The following is a 7480-nucleotide window of genomic DNA, read 5'->3' as shown; positions in this document are numbered from 1 at the left end:
TGCCAAGCTGTGCACTGAGAACACAGCTGCATTGCAGACGTGTCTGGGAGAGCGCCGGAGTGAAACCCCTGGGGTGCCTGGAAAAGCCAACTCCGGACTGTGGGAGAAGCCGGCTGGTTTGACATGTCTGCTAGTAAGATCAAGGGTCATGCAGTTAACCACCTTGATATGAGCCGCCCTCGTTAGGATTCAGAGTCAACACACCGATGCATGCACAGGGCAGCTACGAACTTGGAGCTAGTCACAGACTAGTAGAAAAAAGAGGCTAAAAGGGACATGGGAGGTCAGTTGGTCTATCTCCTGCTCAGGGCAGGATCAGGCCAGTGGGAACCGTGCCCCACAAACATCTGTGTGACCTCCACGGTGACCCCTCCCCAGACAGACTTCACAACCTCTCTGTCTCCGTGTTTAATCCCCCTCATTGCTAGCAAGCCCTTCCTGCGCTTCGGCTCCGGAAGGCGTCGGCACCAGGAAAGTTCGGCAGTAACAGCCGCGCAGCCAGCGCGACGGCACACGATTGAGCTGCTAGAATAAATCCAGATTGCCCCGAACAGAAGCAATCGAGTCGATCCTCACCTCCACCTGCAACCCACAGCCCTCATCTGCCCCACGGCTGACCCCCGACCGAGTCACGGCCACGCGGGGCTGCTCTGACTTCTCTCCTCCGGCAGCTTTTCTCCTGAGCGCCACGGCTGGAGAGGGGGGTTGGCTGCAGCCGTGTTGGGCTGAGGACGTGGGCAGGCCCGGTTCCTTGGGCAGGTGTGATATCTCCTATTACACCAACTAGATAGCTAGAGAAATTGTTCATTGCCAGCACTGAGGCACAGACGCCCTTCTTCAGGCACAAGGAAACTCTGCCTGATGGCTGGAAACTTAATTAAACAGGATGCTCATCATCACCTTCCTGGCTGAAGGAAACGGCCTTTACATGTGCCACAAAGGTGTGGTCAGCTGAAAACCCCTGGTTGTCGGTGCAGAAATATTGCTGGTGGTTTGAAATCTCTGGCATCTTTGCAGAGGAGCAGCGACACGAGCGGCTACGCCTTCCCCGGACGGGATTCGTGGCATCAGATCACAGCAGGGCGCGCTGGGTTTGCTCGTAGGGAGCACGGCGCAGGACTCGGTCTCTTCTGTAACCCGCACGGGGTGAGGAACGGGTGTGCTGGGGGGAGCAGATCGAGGCCCCCAGCGTGAGGCGGGGACCAGGGCTGGGGCAGAAGCAGGACCGGGGGCAGGCGCTGCCAAGGTGGGGCACGGTGCAGCACAGAACGGAGCTGCGAGTGCCTCATCCGGGGGGGCGAGGGGGAGGTACGCACCCCTGGGAGAGGCATGGGGGGCATGGGCTATAGGCTATACAGGAGGGACAGGAGGGACAGGATAGGGAGGAAAGGTGGAGGAGTAGCACTCTACATCAAGGAGGAATATACTTCCTCGTTAATTAGCAAGGGGGTAGAGGGGGGGCACTCTGAGGTGCTCTGGGTTAGAGTAAAAGGCAGTCCAGGGGAGAGAGACTTAACGGTGGGAGTCTACTATAGACCTCCCAACCAGGGAGAAGAGCTCGACCAGGAATTCTTAGGTCAGCTCACAGAGGCAGTGAGGGCTAAGGATGTGGTCATCATGGGGGACCTGAACTTCCCAGACCCTCCCCCGGGGGTGCATACAGCACAGGAGCCGCCCCCTCCCCTGTGCCCTGTGGACGAGCCTCACCCTGTCCTTCCCTGGCTGGGCAGCCCCTGCCCCTGCCCCTGCCCCTGCCCTAGTCCCCCCTCACTCGATCTGCCCCCAGACACCTTCCCCCAACACTGACCAGCCAGACGCTGCGGTCCAATCTGCTGGGAGGAGCAGTCAGCCAAGTCTGATCGCTCACGTCGGTTCTTAGCCAGAGTGCAGGACCTCCATCTAACCCAGGAGGTGCACAGCCCCACCAGGGGAGACGCCTTGTTGGACCTGGTGCTGGCCACGGGTGACGACCTGGTGAGGGGGCTGCCGCCTGCTCCTCCCAGTTGATGGCAGGGTAGTTCATATCCCCCATGAGCACAACATCCCTTGGGTGACGGGCCACCTGGGAGACAGTGATCATCGCTTGCTGGAATTCACCAGCTCCCTCCCCCGGCCCTCCTTGGAGCTTGACCCACAGGGTCTCAGCGAAGCCTTCCTCTGGTCCCATTTGGAAGTAGAGCTGGTATACTGGTCCCTGACACAGAGCGCAACCCCCCCACACACCTTTTTCCCCTTCCCATCTCTTCTAAACAACCTAGAGCCCTCGATGTCTACTGCCCAGTCAAAAGTTTCACCCCACCATGTCTCCACCAGGCCACCCAGGTCGATTTTACTACTTGCAAGCAGGAGAGCAAGCTCGTCCCGCTTGTTCCTCAGGCATCTTGCATTAGTGAAGAGACACCTTACTCCCCCGAGGGAGCCCTGGGCACTCCCCGCCCCTTCCTGAGAGACAACTCGTCCCTTGGTGTATACCTGAGCTCTTACCTGGGCAGGTCCTACACCTGCTGAGTTGTCTCTTGCTCCCGTGGATCCCCGTCCCCCGGTGAACTTAGTTTAAAGCCCGGCGGAGGAGGTGAACTAGCCTGTAAGAAGACAAACTCTTACCCTTGGGGGAAAGATGGAGACCATCACGCCCCAGGATGCCCTCTGCTCTGAAGTGCGTGTCCTGGTCCAGGCAGCCAAATCCGGCGTGAGGACACCAGCTCCGGAGGCGCCGGTTCACCTCACGGATGCAGGCACTCTGCCACCGACGTGAGGTGAACGTAGATGCAGGGGGAGCGGTGGACATCGTCTTTCTGGACTTTCAGAAGGCCTTCGACACTGTCTCTCACCCCGTTCTTGTTAAGAAAAACTGGGGGCTGTGGTGTCGACCCCCACACAGTCAGATGTGTCACCAACTGGCGGGAGGGCCGCACCCAGAGAGCGGTGGTGGTGGTCGGGTCATGTTTGACCTGGAGGGATGTGGGCAGTGGGGTCCCCCGGGGCTTGGTCCTCGGGCCCGCACTGTTCAACATCTTCATCAGCAACTTGGACGAGGGGGTAAAAAGCACACTGTTCAAATCTGCTGATGACACTAAGATGTGGGGGGATGTGGGCACGCTAGATGGGAGAAATAGGCTGCAATCAGACCTGGACAGGTTACAGGGGTGGGTGGATGAGAATAGGATGGGATTCAACACAGACAAGTGCAAGGTGCTGCACCTCGGGAGGAACAACCAGCACCATACCTACAGGTTGGGGAACTCTGTCCTTGTCAGCACGGAGGCAGAAAAGGATCTTGGAGTCATCCCTGACTCCAAGATGAACATGGGCCGGCAGTGTGGGGATGCAGTCAGGAAGACCAACCGCACCTTGTCCTGCATCCACAGATGCATCTCGAGCAGGGCCAGGGAGGTGATCCTCCCCGTCTATGCGGCACCGGTCACGCCGCAGCTGGAGTACTGCGTCCAGTTCTGGGCGCCACACTTCAGGAGGGATGTGGGCAGCATGGAGAGGGTGCAGAGGAGGCCACTCACATGGTCAGGGGGCAGCAGGGCAGGCCCTACGAGGAGAGGTGACGGGACCTGAACCTGTTCAGCCTCCACAAGAGAAGGCCGAGGGGGATCTAGTGGCCTGTTACAGACTAGTCAGGGGGGACCAGCAGGCGTTGGGGGAGTCCCTGTTCCCCCGAGCACCGCCAGGAGTGACCAGGAATATGGTCACAAGCTGGCAGAGGGGAGATCCAGACTAGACATCAGGAGGTGCGACTCCACGGTCAGGGCAGCTGAGATCTGGACCCAACTTCCAAGAGAAGTGGAGCTGGCTCCTACCCTGGAGGGGTTTAAAAGGGGGCTGGATCTCTTTCCTGCCATGGCAGGGGGTCGGACTTGATGATCTGCTCCGGTCCCTTCCGACCCGACCAACTATGAAACATGGAGACATAAACACACTCGCCATGAACACAGATGTATGCACGCACACACACGGACAGACCACATGCACACATGCAGATGGGTGTGTCCCTGCCATGAACACACACACGGACAGACATGCATGTGCAGATACAGAGGCACACACTGGCTTACCATTTGGCATGTCTTCCCCTCTTTTCATTTAAAGCTGCTTCTGCTTCCTTTTCTGGCCACAAAGAGTCATTTGAAAGCGGCAATCTTGCTTGGTTAGACTGGACGACGGGAGCAACTAGGAATGACGGGAGCAGAGCTTCACCAAGCCTTCCCAACCAAGCGTGCAAAACTTTCTTGGTTTGGGATTTCATTACAAGCTCAAAACACAGACCACACAGCTCAGAAGGTTTCTTAATTGTACAAAGTGATTTGGGGCCAAATCCTGCCACACTTGTACAAACAACACTCCTATCAAGTCATCTGAGCAAGGACTTGACAGTCCACACCCTTTGTGTTGGTTCACTTTCTTCTGAACAGACCTTGCCCCTGCCTTTGAGCACAGGGTGGCAGCCTTCCTCTGACACCGACTGGACCTTGCGACCCAGCCACCCGGGCTGCGCAGTCTCTGCCCTCTCCCGCAGGGACCTGCCCAGTGCCAATCCCTCTGGGGCCAGGCTTGCGTCTCCCCTAGGGTCTGTAGGCACTTCCAGAATAGAAGGTGAAATCCATAAGAGACAGTGACATGCACATTTGTGGTTAAAAGAAGCAAGGGGAACAAGCATGCTTTGTTTGTTCACCCAGAAATTACTCAACCCCAAATAAAAGACCAGATCTGTTCAGTTTTGGGGGCAGCATCCCAGTCTCTGTCAATGTAGGCATGATACAGTTAATTCTTTGTTTATACAAATAAGCCTGGGTGTATGTATATATATACATACATACATACACACACATGTACATACACACACACACATTTATCATATATATGGATGATTAAATTTACCACATCCTCTGAATCCAGACTGAGGTTTTGCTGTACAGCAGAAAGCTGCACTTACTTCCCGAGGACTGTTCTGGACTCGGAGAAATCCTGACTGGCATCTCCTGAACCATTCCAGGTCTCCACATTTCCATGCCTAAATATCAAAATGAATATTTTAGACAGTTATTAAAAGAACAGTCTATGTCGGAAAGGTAAGGCAGTTTATGTCAAAACCTTGCCCAGACAATGAAAAATTAAGATTTCTCTGTTCAAACTTTCTTAGAGAAAAAAGAGGAAGAATATCATTCTCTTTACTCCCCTTACTCCTAATGTCATCCGACTAACATTTTATATCAAGTTCATGAATGAATGGACTCCTGCTCCAGAAAGACCCACAAGCCTTTGGCCGAGCCCTGTGACATCCCTGCACGCTCATGGCCCTTACTCTTACCTGCAAACAACTTGGACGCAACATTGGAGAACAAGAACTTTGCCCATGGACAGGACTGGGTTAAGTCTGATCTCCACTGAAATGATGGGTTTTTATCCCATTTCCTGGACTCACTTTTATAAACCTTAGTTCCCTTCACTGGTTAACTGCTGCTTTTCTCCTCCTTGGCCTCTTCAGTCCACTTTCCCCTTGTCTCAGCAGTCCCACTCTGCCTGCCTCTTCCTCCCCTCTTCCCTCGCCTTTGTATCGAAGTGACTCTATTCCTTTCTGGTCAGTCCTCCTGCTCTCTGCGAGTCCGGTTGTAGCAGCTGAGGAAGGCCGACAAAAGCCTGCACCTTTCTGAACAAGTTAGTCTCCCAGGTGCCGCCCTGCCCTGCCTTGTGCCACCCCTAGCAGTGGGGGGAAAGGAGCAGGGGCCCAACAAACAATCCCTGGATCCTCCAAGTGACTGCACAGCAGAGGTGCTAACGATTTGCAGCAGGCTTTGGGGGCAGGACAGTCAAAAACTCAAGGCAGAATAAAGAGCACTTCTCTACCAGTCTGAACATCGAGATCAAGTAACACTTCATTGCTAACTCCACCTCAACTTGGATTCCTTGGAAGTCAAAGTGTTTTCTGTTTGAGATGTGGGATATGGTGCCCGTGGACATCAGCGCTCCCAAAAAAACAGTGCCAGAGACAAGAGCCCCTGGTCCATCTCGTCCGGCTCAACCAGGATTTCCCTGAAAACCAAAGCTGTCGGGGTGCTGTCCCTCCACGAGAGCAGAGCAGGAGGAGTATTGCGGCGCAGGGTGAGGAAGGGACGATGCTTTGTGCCTCGGGGCCTGTGAAATCCCTGTCCTGATCCAGCAGAGCCCGATTCATGGAGCAGAGTTGTGCAGGGGGTAGCGATAGCCTGGATGTGTTAACGCGGGAGTTTTCCAGCTGTGTGTTCGGCGGTTCGGAGGACTGCTTGCCTCCAGCTCTCCGGCCTTTCCACCGAAGGACCAAACAGTCCAGTTTCCTGACTTGGGCTCCTTGTCTGAGGAAGCACTGGGATGGGAGGAGGCATTTCCAACCCTGTTTCAGCTGACTTCGTCAAGCTTGATAGAAATACATGCCTCTCATTTAGCTTCTTAAGTATGCCTTCTTCACCACTACTTGAGAGCATTTCTTGCCATGTCCCAGCAGCAAAGGCCATCACAGCTTCCTCCACAGCTCTTGGCTCTTACCTGCTGAGGAGCACGGCTAGGACCTCGCCAGGAGAAGCGAAGGCCCTGTATCCGGAGAAAAATGTGCTCATGGTGATGACCTCCTCCAGCAGTGTCTACACAGTTTTGCACAGCCTGTGAAACAAAAGATCACAATCATGACATGTCGGGTGAGCAGCCGCCCTGCTCCGACCCAGTGCAAACCCCACGTCCACCCAGCGCCGGAGCGGGGGGGTCCTTGATCAGAAGTACCTGTCGGTAGAGGAGCTGGAGAACTAAGTCTTGACCAGATGGACTCAAACACGTGTTGTGAAGGAAGAGTGTTAATCCCACTGGTCCAGGCAGATCCCAGAGGTATCCCTGTATTTTGTCTCCCTTTGTCCCTCTTCAAGTTTTACCGTTGTGACGCGTGTCGCGTTCTCCGGGGCTCCCCACGGGCACGTCTCGGCCTTGTCCAGCCACACTGCTGCATCAGCCATGGGTGTGAGACCCGGGCTTGGCTCGCACATGAGCTGATGGGACTCACGAGGAGGGGCTTCAGCCAGGACTGGCCCCTGCGAGGGTTTCCCTCCAGGACACTGTGACAGCGGATGAGCAAAGGGACTCCAACAACAGCTCCCACCTCACACCATTTCTTGTCTGTGCACAGAGAGCAGACGGCCCAGGCCCATCTCACACGTGTCCCCTGCGGTGACTGTCACCGCTGTGTCTGTAGCCGGGGGGTCCCGCTGGCTCCCAGCTCTGAGCTGGAGAAATGCACTGGGTTACTTGCCGCCTCCACTGGGCCTTGTGCTGGTGTGCGTCCTCCCAGGCTCTCAGCATTTCACCACCTTCACGGGCAACTTCCCTCAGGTCCCTTCAGCCCCTTTCCTTTTCCAGAGGATGAACTGTTTAAACAGAGCCGCGTCCTCCTCGACCTCCCTCTTCTGCCTTTGCTCACACAGCCCTTTCACCGGGGCGGTGGCTGACGAGG

At 55.5% G+C, this 7480-nt stretch overlaps 1 long non-coding RNA gene across 4 annotated transcripts; it reads right to left on the bottom strand.

Moving 5' to 3' along the window:
- Positions 1-85: 85 nt before the first annotated feature.
- Positions 86-7474, bottom strand: LOC149851618 (uncharacterized). 4 transcript variants are annotated; one of them, XR_016439633.1, is made up of 5 exons: positions 6529-7474; positions 4888-5020; positions 4065-4179; positions 2485-3129; positions 86-1162 (listed from the first exon to the last, which is right to left on the bottom strand). It is a non-coding gene; the product is annotated as an uncharacterized LOC149851618 (long non-coding RNA). The 4 variants fall into 4 exon arrangements; XR_016439634.1 differs by lacking the exon at positions 86-1162 and having other exon boundaries at positions 2218-3129; positions 6529-6642; positions 6760-7474; XR_016439632.1 differs by lacking the exon at positions 86-1162 and having other exon boundaries at positions 2218-3129.
- Positions 7475-7480: the final 6 nt, after the last annotated feature.

The sequence above is a fragment of the Crocodylus siamensis genome, unplaced genomic scaffold, assembly GCF_052110815.1.
Source record: "Crocodylus siamensis isolate JL-2025a unplaced genomic scaffold, ASM5211081v1 HiC_scaffold_697, whole genome shotgun sequence".
Lineage (NCBI taxonomy): Eukaryota > Metazoa > Chordata > Crocodylia > Crocodylidae > Crocodylus > Crocodylus siamensis.
Note: the sequence above shows the minus strand (reverse complement) of the source record. Positions and strands in the feature narration are given on the sequence as shown.